Raw genomic sequence first — 22479 nt, 5'->3', positions numbered from 1 at the left:
ATATATATATATATATATATATATATATATCTTTTCTGAGTTGGTAAAAGCTTAACATGGTGAAAGGGTTGGCATATCGCCATGATTAGCAAAGCTGTACTAGTCTAGCCCACCCATACTAGGCCGGGTTGCTTTAATCGATCTGCTGTAATTCTCCTACCATCACCAATCCACAATGGTTAGTGGTGATGAAAACTGGCCAAACCCTAGCCATGAATAAGGACATGCCTGACGTAATTGTCCTGGGGTGGACTAGAAATGGCTGCATTTGCTGTTGTTATATATTTGTCTGTGTAAATACTAAGAAAAACTTTCACACTGTGGCAAATAGTCAAAACCAATTCTTCAAATGCCAGGCAATGTTCATCAACCAAATCACCATCTTTAAACGATATGCTTGCGGTATCCCATCAGTCTCAGCACGGAAAGTCCTCCATACCATTAATTGAATTTGCTTTGTAAACATGTCGAATTGGCACCTGCATATTCCATTGATATCATCCTCTGTGACTCGAGCGTGAATTCTCATGAAAGGTTTGTTGTGTATCTGACGAAATTTACTTCTATTTTAGCGCCTCCAAGGACCCTTTGCATGGTCAGTAGATAAGATTCTTCATTGTGTATAAATAATGAACAATGAGGAATGCGCTTAGAAGGCCTTGAATTTTAAATCATATTTCTGCTTGTACTCGCTTTTGGGGCCAGAGTTAGTGAAATAGGGGCTCTCTCTAGAGAGGAAGGCCACGTCCAGTTCTTGGAAGGAGAACTGAATCTATTTCCACCCCCAACGAACAGGTAGATGCATCTCTATGTCCAGTGGAGTGCCTAAAAGTCTATCTTCATAGAACTCCAGACTTTATGGGAGGACAGCTGTTCAGAAGAGAAACCCTGGGTTCAAAGTTTTCTATAACTAAGGGCGAAACTCACCCATGTTATTCGCAGAACGGATCCAGACAGTGCATCCGTTAGTCATGATCCGAGGAAAGTTGCCTCTTCCATAAAATTTCTTTAATTATATGGACTTTGAACATCCTTGTTTGTACACCGGCTGATAGTTACCCAAGGTGTTCTTCACGCACTATGTAAAGCTAGTGGAGCAACTTAAGAATTATGTGGTAGCAGCAGGTAGAATTCTTTAACCTTCTGTTTTAAATCTGCGAGGAACAGTGTAATTAATTTGGAATGATTAATTAAGAGGTTGCGTATGTAGTCACTGTATGTTACTACACACTGAGCGATAGGCCACGAAAGTGTCCTTACAAACTGTTCCATTGTCGTCAGTGAACTATAGCATAATGCGGACACTTGTGCCAAGCTTTTTTTACGCTTGTGTAAATTAACAGTATGCAGACTATATCATTATAATTAATAATTCAATTGAAGTGGCAAATCTGTTTCCTAGTAGACGAAACAATACTTTCTGTTGACTGTTTTTCTTTATGCTTTGACGCATATCATCCATGTTTTATAAATTTTATAAATGTTGATCTGATATGTACGTTTATGAAAATTTAATAAACTAGTTCATAGTGAACCCTGCGTTTTATTCGCCCACACTCATTTTATTAGAAATGTACTGAGCATTGAATTAAAATATGGATATTTTGGTCATGATATGTCTTTTAAGACTGTTCCCTGATTCAAGCAAAACTCCACTCACTCTAACCCCTCCTTGGTAGGGTTGACGTGGTACCCTAACGGGATTGTGGCAAAGAGGCCAAATTTATTCCTTTGCGGATACAACCATTATCCAATAGTTTATAAGAGTAGTCACATTGGGGAAGGTGCCAAAAATTCATACTGTCGTTGGTGACTTATACAAACTTTGCTTTATATTGTATAGGGCGAGACCACTATACAAGCTTGTCATTTTGTCCTCCATAATCATTACGTACTCCTCGAGTCTAGTACGACTCTTCTCTGTAGGGGGCAGGAAGCACTAATATTGTTCATGCTAAAATGAAATGATGTATGGCGGTAACATCATAGGTCTCTAGGTCTATACGGACCTGGAAAATACTTTCTTGAGAATATGGCACTGATTGAGAATCCACAGATACAGTAATGCTCTGGTAAACTTCCATCAGGACGACATAACATGAGCCCCAAAAACGGATTTTGAGCAAAGCAAAAAATCTATTTTTGGGTGAGGTAGCCATGTCGTCCTGATGGACCTGCCCTTCCCTTTATTGTCAAAGGGCTTATTTACCCCTCTTATAATACAGTATCTGTAACACCTCGTATATCGCTACAAGGAATAAAGAGGGCGCTACCGCCTTCATCAGATACACACTGGAAACTGAATAGGAGAGATGCCTTATGAGCGGCTCTCTTTTCATTCTCGTTTCAGATTCTTGTCACTGTAACTCCCTGAAGTGTTAATACTGTTCAGGGTGAAGATAGCTATGTGACGTGTCTAGAATACAGACCTCTAATATTATGCAATATCCCTGTGAGATTATTTAGGGCTATTCGCTCCAGGAGTTAGAATTCTGGATACCATACGGTAAAATTCTCTAGGAATATCACTGTAGTAAAATATACCCTAGCAAGCTACCAATTAGGAACTTCCATCAGTACGACATGGCTACCTAACCCAAAAATAAATTTTTTGCTTCGCTCAAAATCCGTTTTATATATATATATATATATATATATATATATATATATATATATATATATATATATATATATATATATATATATATATATATATATATATATATATATATATATATATATATATATGTAGGTATATATATGTAGGTATATATATATATATATATATATATATATATATATATATATATATATATATATATATATATATATATATATATATATATATGTATGTAGGTATATATACCTATATATATATAAATATATATATATATATATATATATATATATATATATATATATACATATATCTATATATATATATATATATATATATATATATATATATATATATATATATATATATATATATATATATATATATATATATATATATATATATATATATTCATCATCTTCATGAGCCGTTTCTAGTTCAATGCAGGGCAAAGACCTTAGGTGTGTCTTTCCACCGGGTTGTTTTTATGGTCTTTCTATGGCAGTCTAAACCTGCAAATTCTGTTAGTTCGTCCATCCATCGTCTTTTCTACCTTACAAAGAGGTCACAACTAGCTTCACCGGGTACTTCTTAACTGATATCAAATTTTCCTTTGTCGCACAATCATTAGTTCGAACCTGACCATTTAGAAAATCAAAGTTCATAAAAACAATATCTATATAAGGCATCGTTTCAGTCTCCCAGAAAAGTGTTGCATTACAACTGGTGGCTTGACTTCAAAAGAGGGTTAGGGGATGTGGGGGGGTTCATGGAGTCATTACCGGAAATGAACCCTTCTGGTATTTACTGGTCCTGATTCCTCCTCATCACTCTGGTAGGGGGAGGGAGAGGGGAGCGGAGAGTTGCTCATATTGTGGAAACGTTCGTCGCAGATATGGGAAGTAATGGTTCTCTGGCCCTACGGCGAACACATATTCATAGTTTCTCGTGGTTGTTATATTTGAAAAGCAATGCAATAAACTAAGAATTGATATATATATATATATATATATATATATATATATATATATATATATATATATATATATATATATATATATATATATATGTATATATATATATATATATATATATATATATATATATATATATATATATATATATATATATATATATATATATATATATATACATATATATTTACTTGAAAACAGGATTATATATATATATATATATATATATATATATATATATATATATATATATATATATATATATATATATATATATATATATATATATATATATATATATATATTTGCTTGAAAACAGGATTATATATATATATATATATATATATATATATATATATATATATATATATATATATATATATATATATATATATATATATATATATATATATATATATATATATATATATATATATATATATATATATATATATATATAACAAAATCTATTTTTGGGTGAGATGGCCATGTCGTCCTGATGGAAGTTCCTATAGGGTAGCTTCCTAGGGTATATTACAACTACGGCGATATTCCCAGAGAATTTACCTTAAGGTACCAGAATTCTAACTCCTGGAGCGAATATCCCTCCTGAAAGGGATATCGCGACATATCAGAGGACGTATTCTTGACACGCCACATGGCAATCTGCATCCTGGACAGAGATTTCGTCTCGTAGGAGGCGATTGGCAAGAAACGAATTCGGGAAAGAAAAAGGGGGAGCCGCTCCCAAGGCTCCCTATCATCCGATTCGTATGCGTGCCTGGCGCCAATCCTGGCGGCATCTGTATTCCTTGTAGCGTACACGAGGTTCTACAGATACTGTATGTAGGGAGGGGTCCTACAGCCCTTTCTTAGAAAGGCAAGGGCGGGTCCATCAGGACGACATGGCCATCTCACCCAAAAATAGATTTTTCGCTTCGCTCAAAATCCGTTTTTTGGGCTCAAGCCATGTCGTCCTGATGGAAGTATACCAGAGCCTTACTGTATCTGTGGATTCTCAGAACGTGCCGTACTCCCCGGATGTAATTTTTCCCGGTCGACTAGACCTAGAGACCTAAGATGTTACCGTTATACATATTTTCAACTAACTATAAACCATGTTAGAGCTTCCTGCCCCCTACAGGGAAGAGTCCTACTAGAATCTGGAAAAGTCTCGAAGAGTACATATACCTATGTATGAATACCAGGCAAGGTAATATAGTGGTCTCGCCCTATATTAAGTAAAGCATAGTTTGTAAAGAATCACTGCGTCAATATGAAATATCGACCAATTCTCCGTAGAATACTTGTATTGGACAAAGGTTTTATATCTGCACAGGAGGAAAACCAATGCAACATAGCTTGCATAAAGGATCAATTCTATTAGAATTATCCCAGATAAGGTACATAGAATGAATGCTCAATTATACCAATAAATTGACACAGGTGAAGGAGACGCAAGGTTCTCAAGAACCAGTTTATTGACAGGCAATAAATAGACAGGTTAACCACAATTATATATATATATATATATATATATATATATATATATATATATATATATATATATATATATATATATATATATATATATATATATATATATATATATATATATATATATATATATATATATATATATATATATATAACGGATTTTGAGCGAAGCGAAAAATCGATTTTTGGGTAAGATGGCCATGTTGTCCTGATGGAAGTTCCTTATAGGCAGCTTCCTAGGGTATATTACAACTGCGGCGATATTCCCAGAGAATTTACCTTAAGGTACCCAGAATTCTAACTCCTGGAGCGAGTATCCCTAAAAAAGACCTTAGGGATATCGTAAATATCAGTGGACGTATTCTTGACACGCCTCATAGCAATCTATACCCCGAATAGAGTTAACACTTCGTAGGGGTCAAATGGCAAGAAACGAAAACGATAAGAAAGGGGAGAGCCGTTCGTAAGGCCCTCTCTTCTCCCGTTTCGTAAGCGTGCCCTGCGCCGATTCTGGCGCCATCTGCATTCCTTGTAGCGAAACACGAGGTGCTACAGATACTGTATGTAGGGAGGGGTCCTACTGCCCTTTCATTGAAAGGGAAGGGCGGGTCCATCAGGACGACATGGCCATCTTACCCAAAAATAGATTTTTCGCTTCGCTCAAAATCCGTTTTTTGGGCTCAAGCCATGTCGTCCTGATGGAAGTATACCAGAGCATTACTGTATCTGTGGATTCTCAAAATGTGCCGTACTCTTCAGAAGTATTTCCCCCAGTCGACGCGACCTAGAGACCTAAGATGTTACCGTCATACATCTTTTCAACTAATCATAAACCATGATAGAGCTTCCTGCCCCCAACAGGGAAGAGTCTTACTAGACTCTGGGAAAGTCTCGAAGAGTACATATATCTAAGTATGAACCCAAGGCAAGCGAGTATAGTGGTCTCAACCCATACTGGGTAAAGCGAAGTTCGAAAAGAATCACTGTGTCAATATGAAATATCGACCAGTCCTCCGCTCAAAACACGTATTGGACAAAGGTTTACATCCGCTTAGGAGGAAACTCGTAAATCCGCCACCATCCCTTTATGGGATGGAGTCCTCCAGCTAAGGGAAAGCATAAACCAATGCAATATTAGCTTGCATAAGGGAACATTCTATTAGAATTATCCCCGGGTAAATATACATAGAATGAATGCTCACAGGCGAAGGAGACGCAAGGTTCTCAAGAACCAGTTTATTGACAGACAATAAACAAACAGGTTAACCACCCTCATATATATATATATATATATATATATATATATATATATATATATATATATATATATATATATATATATATATATATATATATATATATATATATATATATATATATATATATAAGAGGAGGATAACTAAAACTTTAAGCATAAGTATGATAGTAAACAGAAACTTGTTTGTCTGAAAGAAAAAACATTGGAGCCACTTTTAAGATACCAAAGTATCAAAGTCAAAAGTCTGTTTTACTAATCAGTCATATTAGCGTTAGAAACGCTCGGCATGCATGCTTGCACTTATGCTGGGTTCACCTTTGAAAATGGAACAGTCAACGTGGGTCACCCAGTACCCTCACATAGTTTGTAGTACAACATGTGACTACATACTCACCCTGGAATTAATTGTCCCAATTAAGCTACTGTTCCTCGCAGAGTTAAACAGCAGGGTTAACGACGCAACCCACTGCTACCACAGAACCTCTTAGTTGCTGCACTTTCTTCGCATAGTGACGAAAGAACACTCTGGAAGACTTCCAGCCAGTGTACGAACGAAGATGTACAAAATCCCTACAACTAAAGAAGTTAAAGGATGAAGCAACTTTCCTCGGATCGTGACCTGTTGGTGAACAGTCAGGATCCGCTCTGCAAATAAGATATGTGATTTTCGCCCTGAGTTGTTTCAGTAATAAATTTTGAGCCTGACGTTTCTCCCCTGGCCAGATGGCCACCCTTGAAGTCTGAAGTTCCACGAAGATAGACCTTTAGGCATTCTACTGGACATAGAGATGCATCTTCTTTCAGAGGGCAGATTCTTCAGGGACCCCACCTGATGGTGGGTAACTCGTTCTTGGTGAGAAACGTAGGATCCGGAAATAGGTTCAGTTCACCCATCCAGGAACTGAACACGACCTTCCTCTCTCGAGAGGGGTATGATCTCACTAACTCTGGCCCCGGACACGAGTGCAAAAGGGAGGATAACTTATGGGTCAAATCCTTTAACGCACACTCCTTATTGTTCAACAGCGAAGCAAAAGGAAGAACTTTTCTAAAGACCATGAATTGGCCTTTGGAGGTGCTAAAGGTCTGAGCCTAGCGCAGGCTTTCGGAACTTTTATAAAAGATCTCGTTAGCGAGGTCGACCTGGAAGGCATATAGAATGGGTCTTGTCAAAGCAGGCCTACATGATAAAATTGTGTTAGTTACCGATCCATAACCATGGAGATGGATGAAGAAAGATAAGCAGAAGTTCGTCGTGATCTCCTGCGGAATCTTCGTCTGACAAGGGCTACCCATTCTCTCCAAGATGACTCATATTGCCTTATAAAAGGTTTGCACTTATAATCCTCTAGGAAGTCCATGCTGGCTTTCGAAATCCCGAAACACTTTCTCACCTGTTAAGGAAAGAAAAACATGAGCTGCTGGGTCCGGGTTTTCTGTAATGAAGCGCAGACAATTGACTTCTGGACTCACTGAGTCAGAACTGGATCTGGTAGCGGTCGAAACTCCAATCGTAGTTCCAATGCCAGAGGGAACCACACACTGTTCGGCCACTTGTGGGCCACTACTGCCGCTACTCCCTTAAATGATCTCAGTTTGTTGAGGACCCTCAACAGAAGGTTGTAAGGAGGGAACAGATAAATCCTGAACCATCTGTTCCAGTCGAGGGACATCGCGTCCACTGCTTCCGCCAAGGGGTCCTCGTACGGGGACACATACAGGGGCAACTTCTTGTTGTCTTTCGTCGCAAAGAGGTCTAGCCGCAGTTCTGGGACTTGACTCAGAATGAAGGAGAATGGTCCTGCGTCTAGGGACCATTCCGACTATATCGGTGTGAACCTGGATAGAGCGTCCGCTGTCACATTGCGGACTCCTTAAAAGTGAACTGCTGACAGGTACCATTTCTTCTTCCCCCAAATCGGAAGATGGCCAACATCACCTGGTTGAGAGGTGGTGACCTTGATCCTTGTCGATTCAAGCATATCACAACTCCCCCGCTATCCAGCACCAACCTAATGTGGATCGAGCGATGCGGGGACACTTTCTTTAAGGAAAGAAGGACTATCATAGTCTCTCGAAAATGACTGTGAGAGGTCTTGAATAGACTGGACCAAGACCCTTGGGCCTTTTTCTGATGAGAGTGAACTCCCCATCCCTCCTTCGAGGCGTCTGAGTGACTCGTCACCGACGGGGGAGGTGGATGAAGAAGAACCGACTTCCTAAGGAGTCTGGCTTGGGACCAAGGCCTGAGAAGAGTATTTCGACGAAGCGGAACTGGTCTTCTCAGATCTCTTCGCGCATCTGATGCATAACTACACCAATCTCCGGTTGCCTCCTTTAGCTGTGCTCTTAGCACCGGGTCTGTCACCGAAGTAAACTGGAGAGACCCCAGTACCCTCTCCAGTTCGCATCTGATATCCATACGGAATCTAGAAGTCTCTTGACAGAACCAGCTCTCTACTTTCTTTTCTCCGCCATGACGGAGAAAACGGTGTGACATTAGGTCCCAGTGGATTCACACCCACCGGAATTTAGAGATGGAGGAAGTTGAGACTTTTCCTGTTGAACTTGAAGCCTAGATAATCAAGAAAATGGATCACATACAGGGAAGCTTGCAAGCATTCTGTCCTGGGTGCTGACCACACCAGCCAAAAATCCAGGTAGGCTACTACCTGAATTCCCTTTAGGCGTAATTGACTGAGAACTACGTTTGCAAGCATCGTGAAAATCCTTGGGGCTATTTTAAGCCTGAGAGGCATGGCTTTGAAGACGTATAGTCTTCGTTGTAGCCTTAACCTTAGGTAGGAGGGGAATTGACACTAGATTGGAACGTGCCGATAGGCGTCTGACAAAACTATGGAGGCGGTAAATGCCCTCTTGGGCAGTAAGGTCCTTATATGTTGTATTGTTAGCATCTTGAACTTGTAGTTCGCTATGAACTTGTTAAGTGGCGACAAGTCCAGAATGACTCCGAGTTTTCCGAGTCTTTCTTGGGAACACAAAACAGCCTCCCTTGGAATTAGATGGACTTTACCCTTCGGATCAATTTTCCTCTAACAGTTCATGAATGAACACCTCCAGAACGGGGGTGGAGTATCGGAAAAACGCCGAGGGTATGGGGATGGAGTGCTGTACCAGCTCCAGCCCAGTCCCTTCTTGAGTAGGCTGTGGACCCAGGGATCGAAGGTCCACCGATCCCAAAAGCGTTGGAGACTCCCTTCTACCAATATCATCTTGCTCGGACTGTTGTCCTGAGGTCTTGCCTCTCTGACCGCGACCACCCGTGAAACCCCTTCTCCTTGAGGGGTGCCTAGACGAACTTCTGGCTGCTCCTCTAGGCTTGTTCAACAGGCAGTTGACTGACCTTCGAACGATGGGTTGAATGCCGGAGACTGTGTCGACACGAATTGGGGAACCCACTGAAGTGTGGTCGGGGTTTTTGCCACCATCTGGGGCACTGAGGGCATCAGCAAATGCCGTTGCTGCTGTTGTCTACTTGACTTAGCTGGCCGAGAAAGTATCCTAATCCTTTTAGTCTTCCTCCAAGGTTGGGGACCCCATCCGGGGAAGAATTTCTCTTGGTAGACAGGCCCCACTCCTGGAGAAGATTTCTATCGTCCGTGGCGGCCCTATCAACCTTTTTGACCGATTCACTAGGGAAAAAGTCTTTGTCCCAACTGTTGGAGGAGATTAGTTTCCTTGGCTCGTGCCTCATCGTAGCCCGGGCGAACACGAATTCCCTACAGGTTCTCTTCGCCCTGACGGAGCTGTAGAGATCCTTCGTCACAGTGGCCAGATGAGTCTTGATCACAGCCATGAACGTTTCATGGACCTTGGGATCACTTGTCGTCGTCTCAAAAGTGGACTGAAGAGACAAAGAGGCAGCCAGTCTTTCTTTTGTCTCGAGTTCTCTCCGCAAAAGAAAACCAGACAGCTTAGAGAGGATCTCGCCGAACCGGCATCCGGCAAAATCCGCCTCCCACATCTGGACTGAGAAGGTAAGATGGACGTCCTTCCAGTCCTTGTTTTGCTTACTAAATCTTCCTTTCTAAAGGCCAGCAACAAGGGTTTACACTCCACCAGGGAGAGGAAAGGCTTGCCAGCCTCGACTGTTTTCAAAACCGCCGCAAACCCTTTCAGCGAAAAAGGGGAAAGGCTGTGGCAGGAGAGGACACAAAGGAAGGGAGCCTCTTACTCAAATACAGCTACCTTTGAGTTCATGAAGCCCCTCTCTTTTATCGAAGAAGAAAGCAAGGCATGAGCCTAGCATGGTCTATCACTACGACCTCCTTCGGCTCTGTCTCTTCCTTTGATGCTGGTACCTCCTTCAACCGGACATAGCAGTCCGGATATGCCCCTGCAGTTACAATGCAGCTGCCTTCCCATTCTTCTCCCTCTGCCTTTGTTGGATCAAGCCAACAATGGAGGGAGAGCCTGCTCTACTGCGAGAGCAGATGATGTTGAGGGAGCAGGTTCAAGGACCTGAACCGGAGCAGCCGACCTCTCTCGGCCTCTTCCGCTACCTTGTCCGGAGCTCGAACTTCATCCTGGCCTTCTGCCAGGTCTTCCTCCAGACGTTCGGACACGTCTGGCATCCTGTCGTCCAACTGGATGCTAAGCAAGGCGACCGCGACTTCAGCATGAATTAAGGGGACCTCCTCTTGAGGTTGGGGAATCACTGTAACAGTTGATGCCCTAGGAAAAGAAAGCCCTCATCTTCTCATTTGGAGGATAAGGTCCAGAGGTGATCTTCTGAAAGCCCCTCACCCAGGTACGAAGCTTCTCCCCAGCTATATCCCTTGAATCCACCGTTGTAGGGGAGACAAAAACGGATTTTGAGCGAAGCGAAAAGAAAAAGCCTCAATAGATAGGTTAGTGCATATGAAACATACCTGGGGGACCGAATACCGGAGAACATCCGTGGAGACAGCGCATGCCACACGCCTCCTTCAGAACCATGTCCGCAGAAGCCCTACTGCGGACGTTGCAGAAATACATCCGCACTACGGATGGTCCTCCTGTAAAGAGAAGAAATTTCCATGAGTATCAAGTGAACTACGTATCACTGGATATGCACAGTAGCATAACAAAACGGAAAGGAAAGGAAAGACACATCCTTGTATTTCCCGCACACCCAATTGTTGTAGCCTTCCAAAAAATAAAATCGTATAGTTAATCTTTGCCAGATTAACCAATGGAAAATTTCCAAAGGAAGAAGGTGTAGCCCCCCCCCCCTAAGGAATGATTTTAAAATACCGGATAGTAGACAAGAAAGAACTCACTTTCTTATCTGTAAGGCCAACAGCAACGGGTCGTGCAAGACCACAAAGAATAAGGAAAAGACACATACTTGTGAATCCCCCACAATCTCCTGTGGAAGCCCACCAGCCATTAAAATCAAATGGTTAGTCTTTGCTAGAATAACCAAAGATCATATTTCCCGAGGGAAATTAGGTGTATCTCACACCTAAGGTAAGATTTTACCATTCTGGCTAAAGATGAAAAGAATTCTCTTTTCATCCCTGTAAGGCAACACCAAGTGATTGCACCAGGCAACACAAGTAAGTTAGAAAAGACAGTGTTGTAACCTACTATATCATGTTCTCCCCTGGTAGAAGACACTAAACAGGGAAGAACTGATACAGTACATGAGGGTGGTGTGCCGGCCGGCTCTTGCCGGTCAGCACCCCCACCCCCTTTTCCAAAGGTAGGTCTCAAGTATGCAACTTAGGATCACCCAGACTGGGGAGAACTCCAGTTCCTATGCCTGAACCGGCCGGTAGTGGTTGCCGGTCCATAGCTACCCGGTTGGCACCCAGCTGCCGGCAATCACTCTTAGTGGCCGGCCAACCGAGTGATGTAGCAGGCCGGCCCGGCAGCGGTGAGTAAACCCTGCCGGCTGGCATCCACACCAGGTAGCGCCCGGCTGCCGGCCGCCACTCATAGCGGCCGGCAGGTGAGCAAGGAGACCGGCCAGCAAAGGCATAAAACCACCGCCGACCGACAGCAAGAGAACTAGCGAACACCCCCTACCGACGGTCGGCCACTAGGCCGGCAGACGGCAAGGACAACACAAGAGAAGACAACAGAATGGGTGCCGGGCTAAGAGGCTATGTACCTCCGCGACCGACACCCGAAAGAGTGCCGAGAGGAAGGGGAGACACTAAGTCAAGCTTCCTAACCACTGCTTACTGAAACTACAGACGACAGCGGTTGAGGGACCAAGGAAGGACCGGGCAGCACTCAAAGGATAGGGCCTCTGCCGGTCGGCACACTCTGCTGGCCGACAGGGGACCACGTCAGCTCCCCATCCCAACCTATGCTAGGTATGGATGTGAGACGACTGACACAAAGGAAACGGAAAAATAGAAGGGAAGGACAGAGGGTCCTGTCCAACCTTGCCTTGGTTAAGGATCATTCCAAACTAATAAAGCTCATCTCAGCCAGAGAGATCCAGGGAGGGAGGCCGGCACTACTGGCTGCCTCCTTAAAACCAAGGCAAGGAAGGAATTACTATTCCGGAAAGGGAACATATCCCGAACCCGGAACAGCAAAGAGGACAAGTCTGAGGGGTCACCGAGCGAGGGGATCATAATTACCGAAACCTTCCAAGGTGATTCAAGGAGGATAAACCTCCTATGCCCGTGTCAGGCAGCAAGGGAGACTCTGCCCCACGCTAGACCAACACGGACTCAGACTAATACACTGCTGTACTGTCCCCTTCTGAACCAATTCAGTTGGAGCAGGAAGGTACAGTACTACTCCAGCATAGTTATATTTGAAAATTAATTCAAACAAACCACTAGAGTTAAGCCTAAGGCTTAAACAGAGGGAAAGGGTTTGCCCCTTCCCCGAAGAGAAGGGAGCAAACGGGGAAACAGATAATATTATAAAGACCTAAGACAACCTAGCCTAGGCACTAAGAGAATCGATTACCTAAATCACCGAAACTCACTCCAATACTATCTTGGAAATTACTCGAAAAGGGCTTATATATATAACGTTGCCTAACGCTTTAAGCAATATAAAATCACACTTGGAAGACTAATTATCATGCAGGAAGTACAAGGACCAACAACTAGGCTACAAAGACTAGTGTTGGTCAGCCTAGGCAAATCTTTCGCCAGGCGCACTACTAACGCATCATAACAGAATTCCTAAATAAGCTAAGCAGCTAATTATTAAAGCGCAGGGGGCTGGGAACGTCGCTCTTGCTAACAAATAAATCCTATTCTAGCGAGCGACAGCGTCCATGACGCCTCCAGCAGGCAACAGCTCTTGTATCAAAGATAACTCTTTTAATTACTTTAATTTTAAACAAGAGCCTACATTTATACATAAAAGAAATAGTACTCAACTTATCCGAAGCAGAAGTTGGAGAAAGCATAAAATGAGAGTAAATCCAAGATTTTGGTAGAAACACAGGAAAAAACACCGAGTTGTAAAGCTATGCAAAAAGGAATGCAGATGGCGCCAGAATCGGCGCAGGGCACGCTTACGAAACGGGAGAAGAGAGGGCCTTACGAACGGCTCTCCCCTTTCTTATCGTTTTCGTTTCTTGCCATTTGACCCCTACGAAGTGTTAACTCTATTCGGGGTATAGATTGCTATGAGGCGTGTCAAGAATACGTCCACTGATATTTACGATATCCCTAAGGTCTTTTTTAGGGATACTCGCTCCAGGAGTTAGAATTCTGGGCACCTTATGGTAAATTCTCTGGTAATATCGCCGTAGTTGTAATATACCCTAGGAAGCTGCCTTTAAGGAACTTCCATCAGGACGACATGGCTTGAGCCCAAATATATATATATATATATATATATATATATATATATATATATATATATATATATATATATATATATATATATATATATATATATATATATATATATATATATATATATATATATATATATATATATATATATATATATATATATATATATATAAGAAGAGGATAACCCAAAGCTTTAAGCATAAGTATGATAGTAAACAGAACTTGTTTGTCTGAAAGAAAAAACATTAAATGCCACTCTTAAGATACCGAGGTATCAAAGTCATAAAAGTCTGTATTACAAATCAATGACATTAGCGTTAGAAACGCTCGGCACACATGTCTGCACTTATGCTAAGTTCACCTTCAGAAATGGAACAGTCTACATGGGCAACACAGTGCCCTCACTTAGTTTGTAGTACAGTATGTAACTACACACTCCCCCTGGAATTAATCGTCCCAATTAAGACCACTGTTCCAGGCAGAGTTAAACAGTAGGGTTAACACCGCGACCCACTGCTACCACAGATCTCTTTAGTTCCTCTACTTGCTTCGCATAGTGGCGAAAGAACACTCTGGAAGACTTCCAGACAGAGTATGAACGGAGATGCTCAAAATCCATACAATTAAAGAAATTTAAGGATGAGGCAACTTTCCTCGGATCGTGACCTGCGGGTGTACTGTCAGGATCCGCTCTGCGAATAAAATATGTGATTTTCGCTCTGAGTTGATTCAGAGATAAATTTGAGCCAGATGTTTCTCCCCTGAATAGTTGATCACCCTTGAAATCTGAAGTTCTATGAAGATAGACCTTTAGGCATTCTCCTGGACATAGAGATGCATCTTTTTTCATTGGGCAGATTCTCCAGGGACCCCACCTGTTGGTGGGTAACTCATTCTTGGCGAGAAACGTAGGATCCGGAAACAGGTTCAGTTCTCCCCCATCCAGGAATTGAACACGACCTGCCTCTCTCGAGAGGACTACAATCTCACTAACCCTGACCCCGGACGCGAGTGCAAATAGGAAAATAACTTTTTGTGTCAAATCCTTTGACGCACACTCTTCATTGCTCAACAGAGAAGCGAAATGAAGAACTTGTCTAAAGACCATGAAATGGGTTTGGAGGTGCTGAAGGTCTGAGCTTAGCGCAGGCTTTCGGGACTTTATTAAAGATCTCGTTACCTAGGTCGACCTGGAAGGCATATAGAATGGGTCTTGTCAAAGCAGCCTTACACGCTGAAATCGTGTTAGCTGCCAATCCTTGACCATGGAGGTGGAGAAGAAAGATAAGCAGAAGTCTGTCAAGATCTCCTGCGGATTCTTCACCTTGACAAAAGGCCACCCATTTTCTCCAAGATGACTCATATTGCCTTCTAGTAGATTTGCACTTATATTCCTCAAGGAAGTCTATGCTGGCTTTCGAAATCCCGAAATGCTTTCTCACCGTTAGGGAGAGAAAATCATGAGCTGCAGGGTCCGGGTTTTCTGTAATAAAGCGCAGACAGTTGACTTCTGGACTCGCTGGGTCAGAACTGGATCTGGTAGCGGTACAAACTTCAGCTACAGTTCCAATGCCAGGGGGAACCACACGCTGTTCGGCCACTTGTGGGCCACTATTGCCGCTACCCCTTGAAGGATCTCAGTTTGTTGAGGACCCTCAACAGAAGGTTGTGAGGAGGGAACAGATAAATCTTGGACCATCTGTTCCAGTCGAGGGACATTGCGTCCACTGCTTCCGCTAAGGGGTCCTCGTACGGGGCACGTACAGGGGCAACTTCTTGTTTTCTTTCGTCGCAAAGAGGTCTATCTGCAGTTCTGGGACTTGATTCAGAATGAAGGAGAATGATCCTGCGTCTAAGGACTATTCCGACTCTATCGGTGTGAACCTGGATAGACCGTCCGCTGTCACATTGCGGACTCCTTGAAGGTGAACTGCCGACAGGTACCACTTCTTCTTTTCCGCCAATCGGAAGATGGCCAACATCATCTGGTTGAGAGGTGGTGACCTCAATCCTTGTCGATTCAAGTATCTCACAACTACCTCGCTGTCCATCACCAACCTTATGTGGATCGAGTGACGCGGGGAGACTTCCTTTAAGGTAAGGAACACTGCCCTAGCTTCTGGAAAGTTTTATGTGAAAGGTCTTGAATAGCTTGGACCAAGTCCCCTTTACTTTTTTCAGATGAGAGTGACCTCCCCATCCCTCCTTCGAGGAGTCTGAGTGAATCGTCACCGACGGGGGAGGTGGCTGAAGAAGAACCGACTTCTTTAGATATCTGGCTTGAGACCAAGACCTGAGAAGAGTACTTAGCCGAAGCGGCTGGTCTTCTCAGATCTCTTCGCGCGTTTGATGCATAACTTCTCCAAACTCCGATTGCATCCTTTAGCTGTGCTCTTAGCACTGGGTCTGTCACCGAAGCAAACTGGAGAGAGCCCAGTACCCTCTCCTGCTCGCGTCTTGATATCCTTTCGGAATCTAGAAGTCTCTTGACAGAACCCGCTATCTCCTTCCTTTTCTTCGACGGGATGGAGAAACGGTATGACAACAGGTCCCAGTGGATTCCCAGCCACTGGAACTTTTGAGATGGAGAAAGTCGAGACTTTTTTCTGTTGATCTTGAAGCCTAGGTACTCTAGGAACTGGATCACTTGACTGGAAGCTTGCAAGCATTCTGTCTCGGATGCTGCCCACACCAACCAGTCGTCCAGGTAGGCTACTACCTGAATTCCCTTTAGGCGTAATTGTTTGAGAGCTACGCTCGCAAGCTTCGTAAAAATCCTTGGGGCTATGTTTAGCCCGAATGGCATGGCTCCGAAGGCGTATAGTCTTTGTTGTAGCCTGAACCCTAGGTAGGGGGAGAGTCGATGGCTAATTGGAATATGCCAATAGGCGTCTGACAAGTCTATAGAGACGGAATATGCCCTCTTGGGCAGTAAGGTCCTTATGTGTTGCAGTCTTAGCATTTTGAATTTGCAATTCACTATGAACTTGTTGAGTGGCGACAAGTCCAGAATGACTCTGAGCTTTTCCGAGTCTTTCTTGGGAACACAAAACAGCCTCCCTTAGAAATTGATGGGCTTCACCCTTCGGATCACCTTTTTTCTCCAACAGTTCTAGAACGTACTCCTCCATAACGGGGGTGGAGTGTTGGAAAAACCGAAGGCACGGGGGTGGAGTGCTGTACCAGCTCCAGCCCAGTCCATTCTTGAGTAGGCTGTGGGCCCAGGGATCGAAGGTCCACCGATCCCGAAATTTCAGAAGTCTCTCTCCTACCGGTATCACCTCACTTGGACTGCCGTCCTGAGGTCTTGCCTTCCTGACCACGACCACCCTTGAATCCCCTTCCCCTTGAGGGGCGTCTAGACGAGCCTCTGGCTGCTCCTCTAGGCTTTGCTCGAAAGGAAGTAGACTGCCCTTCGAACGCTGGGGTGAATGCCGTGGACTGTGTCGACACGGCCTGGGGTACCCACTGAAAAGTGGTCGGGGTTTGTGCCACAATCTGGGGCACTGGGGGCAATGGCAATTGCAGTTGCTGTTGCTGTCTAACAGGCTTGGCTAGCCGAGACGGTAGCCTAGTCCTCATAGTCTTCCTCTTTGGTTGAGGACCCTCATCCGGGGAAGACTTTCTTTTGATAGCCAGGCCCCACTTCTGGAGAAGGTTTCTATTCTCCAAGGCGGCCTTATCAACAACTTCTTTGACCAAGTCGGTAGGGAAAAGGTCTTTTCCCCAAATGTTGGAGGAGATTAATTTCCTTGGCTCCTGCCTCACCGTAGCCGAGGTGAACACGAACTCCCTACAAGCTCTCCTTGCCTTGACGAAGCCATAAAGGTCCTTCGTCACTGTGGCCAGATGAGTCTTGGCCACCACCATGAACATTTCATGGACCTTGGGGTCACTTGCCATCGTCTCGAGAGTAGTCTGAAGAGACATTGAGGCAGCCAGTCTTTCTTTTGTCTCGAATTCTTTCCGCAAAAGAAAGTCAGACAGCTTAGGGAGGTCCTCGCCGAACTGACGTCCGGCAATATCAGCCTCCAACTTTCCAACTGAGAACGTAAGATGGACATCCTTCCAGTCTTTGTGGTCCATAGGCAGGGCCAGTGACAAGGGTTTACACTCCTCTAGGGAGGGGCAAGGCTTGCCGGCCTCGACTGCTTTTAGTACAGCCGCAAACCCTTTCTGTAAAAAGGGGAAGGCTCTAGTAGGCGAGGACACAAAGGAAGGGAGCTTCCTGTTCAATGCGGCTACCTTTGAGTTAGAGAAGCCTCTCTCTTTCATCGAGGATGAAAGTAGAGCTTGAGCCTTAGCATGGTCCATCACTATGACCTCCTTCGGCTCTGTCTCCTCCTTTGAAGCTGGTTCTTCCTCAGCCGGACATAACAGTCCGGATATGATGCCTTGCTGGGCCAGAATTCCACCTCCTCCAGGGGAACTGAGCCCAACTTATCCAAGATGACGATCTTTCCAGTCGTCATCGGCATGTGCTCAGCATACCTCCATGGGTTAGCATCTGAGCACAAGGGAAGGTCTTTCACATTGAGCTTTTTCTGGGGCCCATGTGATTCTGCAAGACACTGCATTCGCAGTTCCATTGCAGCCGCCTTCTCCTGATTCTCCTTCTGCATTTGTTGGATCATTCCAACAATAGAAGAGAGGGCCTGTCCCAGCTCTACTGGGAGACCGGCCGATGTTGAGGGAATAGGCTCCGGAATCTGAACCGGAGTAGCCGACACCTCGTCGACCTCTACCTCTACAACGTCTGGGGCTTGAACTTCATCCTGGGCTTCTGCCAGGAGGTCTTCCTCCAGACACTCGTCCACATCAGACATCCTGTCATCTAACTGGATGTCTTGCATCGCGACCGCGACTTCAGCATCAACCTGGATCTGAACTTGGGGGATCTCCTCTAGAGGCTGGGGAATCACTGCATCAACTGATGCCCTAGGGAAAAGATACGCCCTCATCTTCTCACTTGGAAGATAAGGGCCAGAAGTGTTCTTTTGGAAGCCCCTTACCCAGGTACGAAGCTTCTTCCTAGCTATATCCCTGGATTCCGCCGTCCTAGGGGAATCAAAGGCCTCAGTAATCAGGTTAGTGCACACAGTACATACCTGAGGGTCCCAATACCGGAGATCATCCTTGGAGACAGCACATGCTGCGTGTCTCCTACAAAACTCATGTCCGCAGAGGTTCTTGCTGCGGACGTTGCAGAAAGCACTTCCGCACATCGGAGGGTCCTTCTGTAAAGAGAAGAAATTTCCATGAGTATCAAGTGAACTATGTATCACTGGATATGCATAGTATAGCATAACAATTCAGAAAGGAAAGACACACAGTTGTGTTTCCCTCACAACCCATTGTTGCAGCCTTCCAGATAATAAAATCAGATGGTTAATCTCTTCTGGAGTAACAAATGCAAAGTTTCCAGAGGAAACAGGTGGAGCTCACACCTAAGCAATGATTTTAAAATCTTGGATAATAGACAGGAAAGAACTCACTTTCCTATCTGTAGGGCAACAGCAAAGGACTGTGCAGGAAAACACAAAAGTGTTAGAACACACAGTGCTGTACCAAAACCCATACTATAGTTTTCCTCTTACTGTATATGTTATACTGAAGAATACTAGTACAGTATAGGAGGATACGTGCACACACCATAACTAGCTTTAAAGTATACTACTTAACAGCTATAAGGCGGCAGAACTCTGGTTCAAATGCATGTGCCGGTCGGCAGCAATTGCCGGCCGGCAACAGCCAATGTCGTCCGGCAATGGCTGCCGGCCGGCAACTACACAAGGTAGTACCCAGCTGCTGGCCACACTCTTGGTGACCGGCAGACAAGGGCTGACATTAGCCGGCCGGCAAAGGTACAGGACCGATGCCAGCCGGCAGCAAAAGAACCAGAGGACTACCCCTGCCCGGCTGCCGGGCTCATAGGCCGGCAGCCGGGTCGGGTACAGCACTAGAAGAAAAATAGGATGGATGCCGGGATAAGAGTGTACACTACCTCCAAGCCCGGCAATCCGAAAGAGTGCATATAAGGAAGGGGAGAAACTAATTCAGGCTTCCTGGCCAATGCCGTCTGGCTCTACAGGCAGGCTTGCATAAGGGACCAAGGGACCAATATAAGACCCTTGCCGGCCGGCAGCTCTGCCGGCCGGCAGGGGGCTGAATACACTCCACATCCTAACCTATACTAGGTCCAGATGTAGAACGACGTACAGTACTGTAATGGCTAGGCCATTACGTAGATAGAGGGGGAAGGGACAAAATAGGGTCCTACCAACCTTGCTTTAGTGACGGATCACCCGCAGCCAAGAAACTTATCTTAGCCTAAGGGAGATCTAAGGGGGGAGGCCAGCAATATTTGCCAGCTCCCAGAGCACCAAAGCAAGGAAGGTGTTGCCACTCCCAGGGAAAGAAACTTATCCTCCCCCGAGAACAGCAACAAGGATTAGTCTGGTAGATCACAAAAGAAGGAATCATATCCACAGAAACCTTCGGTAGTGACCTAATGAGGCTAAGCCACCTTTGTCTGTGTCAGGCCACCGAGGGAGACTCTACCCCAAGCCACACAAGCACAGAATCAGACTAAAAACTCTGTTGTTCTGTCCCTCTTTGAACCAGACTTACTGGAACAGGAAGGTACAGTAACACCCCAGTATAGTTTTTATCGAAAATTAATTCGGAAAAAACCACTTAGGGATAATCCCAAGGCTTAAAGAGAGGGAAAGGGATTGCAGACCTTCTCCGAAGAAAAGAAAGCAACTGGGGAGAAAGTATACTAAGGCTCCATAAGCAACTTAGCCTAGGCACCAAGAGAATCGATTACCTAAATCACCGAAACTCACTAGTATACTATCTTGGAAATATTCCACACAATCTTAAATGTATAAAACATAGCCTAAAGCTTCAATAAAATTTTTATTACACTCGGAAAAACCAAAATCATGCATGAAGTACTAGGACCAAACGACTAGGCTACATGGCCTAGCATAGGCCAGAATGGTGAATACTTCGCCAAAATAATACTAAGCACGAAAGGAAATCCTATGTAATGCTAAATAGCTAAAATTTATTAAAGCAAAACAACCGGGAATGTCGCTCTGACTAACTAAACTTATACCTAGCGAGCGACAGCGCCCATGACGCCTCCGGTAGGCTACGGCTCTTGTATCAAAGAATAATCCTATTAATCACTCAAAAATTTACCAAGAGCCTACATTTATACATAAAAGACATTATACTCAACTTATCAGAGGCCGACGAAGACGGAGAAGCCATGAAAAGTAAAATAAATCCCAGATTTGCGAGAAACACAGGAAAAAACACCGAGTTGTTAAGCTACGCAAAAAGGAATACAGATGGCGCAAGGATTGGCGCCAGGCACGCATACGAATCGGATGATAGGGAGCCTAGGGAGTGGCTCCCCCTTTTTCTTTCCCGAATTCGTTTCTTGCCAATCGCCTCCTACGAGACGAAATCTCTGTCCAGGATGCAGATTGCCATGTGGCGTATCATTAATACGTCCTCTGATATGTCGCGATATCCCTTTCAGGAGGGATATTCGCTCCAGGAGTTAGAATTCTGGTACCTTAAGGTAAATTCTCTGGGAATATCGCCGTAGTTGTAATATACCCTAGGAAGCTACCCTATAGGAACTTCCATCAGGACGACATGGCTTGAGCCCATATATATATATATATATATATATATATATATATATATATATATATATATATATATATATATATATATATATATATATATATATATATATATATATATATATATATATATATATATATATATATATATATATATATATATATATTTACTTGAAAACAGGATATATATATATATATATATATATATATATATATATATATATATATATATATATATATATATATATATATATATATATATATATATATATATATATATATATATATATATATATATATATATATATATATATATGGATAAATGTCAACACAACATCGTGTTCAAATAGAAATAGATTTCTACCTCATACTTGGGATCGAACGCTGGCTCCTTCTAATGAAAGGCCAGGTCGAAACCAACCATGCCACGAGAGGCTATAAAAGAAATCGGAAAGTAACTGGTACCCAGCAAGTTCAGGATTTACCTGGCGAGACATAAGTCTCTTACCAGCGAGTTTTACCCGACTTCACGGCCCACCACGTGACACAATTGGTAGTAATTTATTCAAATTACCCCTAATGAGTCAATATGGATAAATATCAACACAACATCGAATTCAAATAAAAATAAATATCTACCTCATACTTGGGATTGAACACTGGATGGTTTCAACCTGGCCTTTCATTA

The sequence above is a fragment of the Palaemon carinicauda genome, chromosome 32, assembly GCF_036898095.1.
Source record: "Palaemon carinicauda isolate YSFRI2023 chromosome 32, ASM3689809v2, whole genome shotgun sequence".
Classification (NCBI taxonomy): domain Eukaryota; kingdom Metazoa; phylum Arthropoda; class Malacostraca; order Decapoda; family Palaemonidae; genus Palaemon; species Palaemon carinicauda.
The sequence above is the reverse complement of the archived record's forward strand: the minus strand, read 5'-3'. Positions refer to the sequence as shown.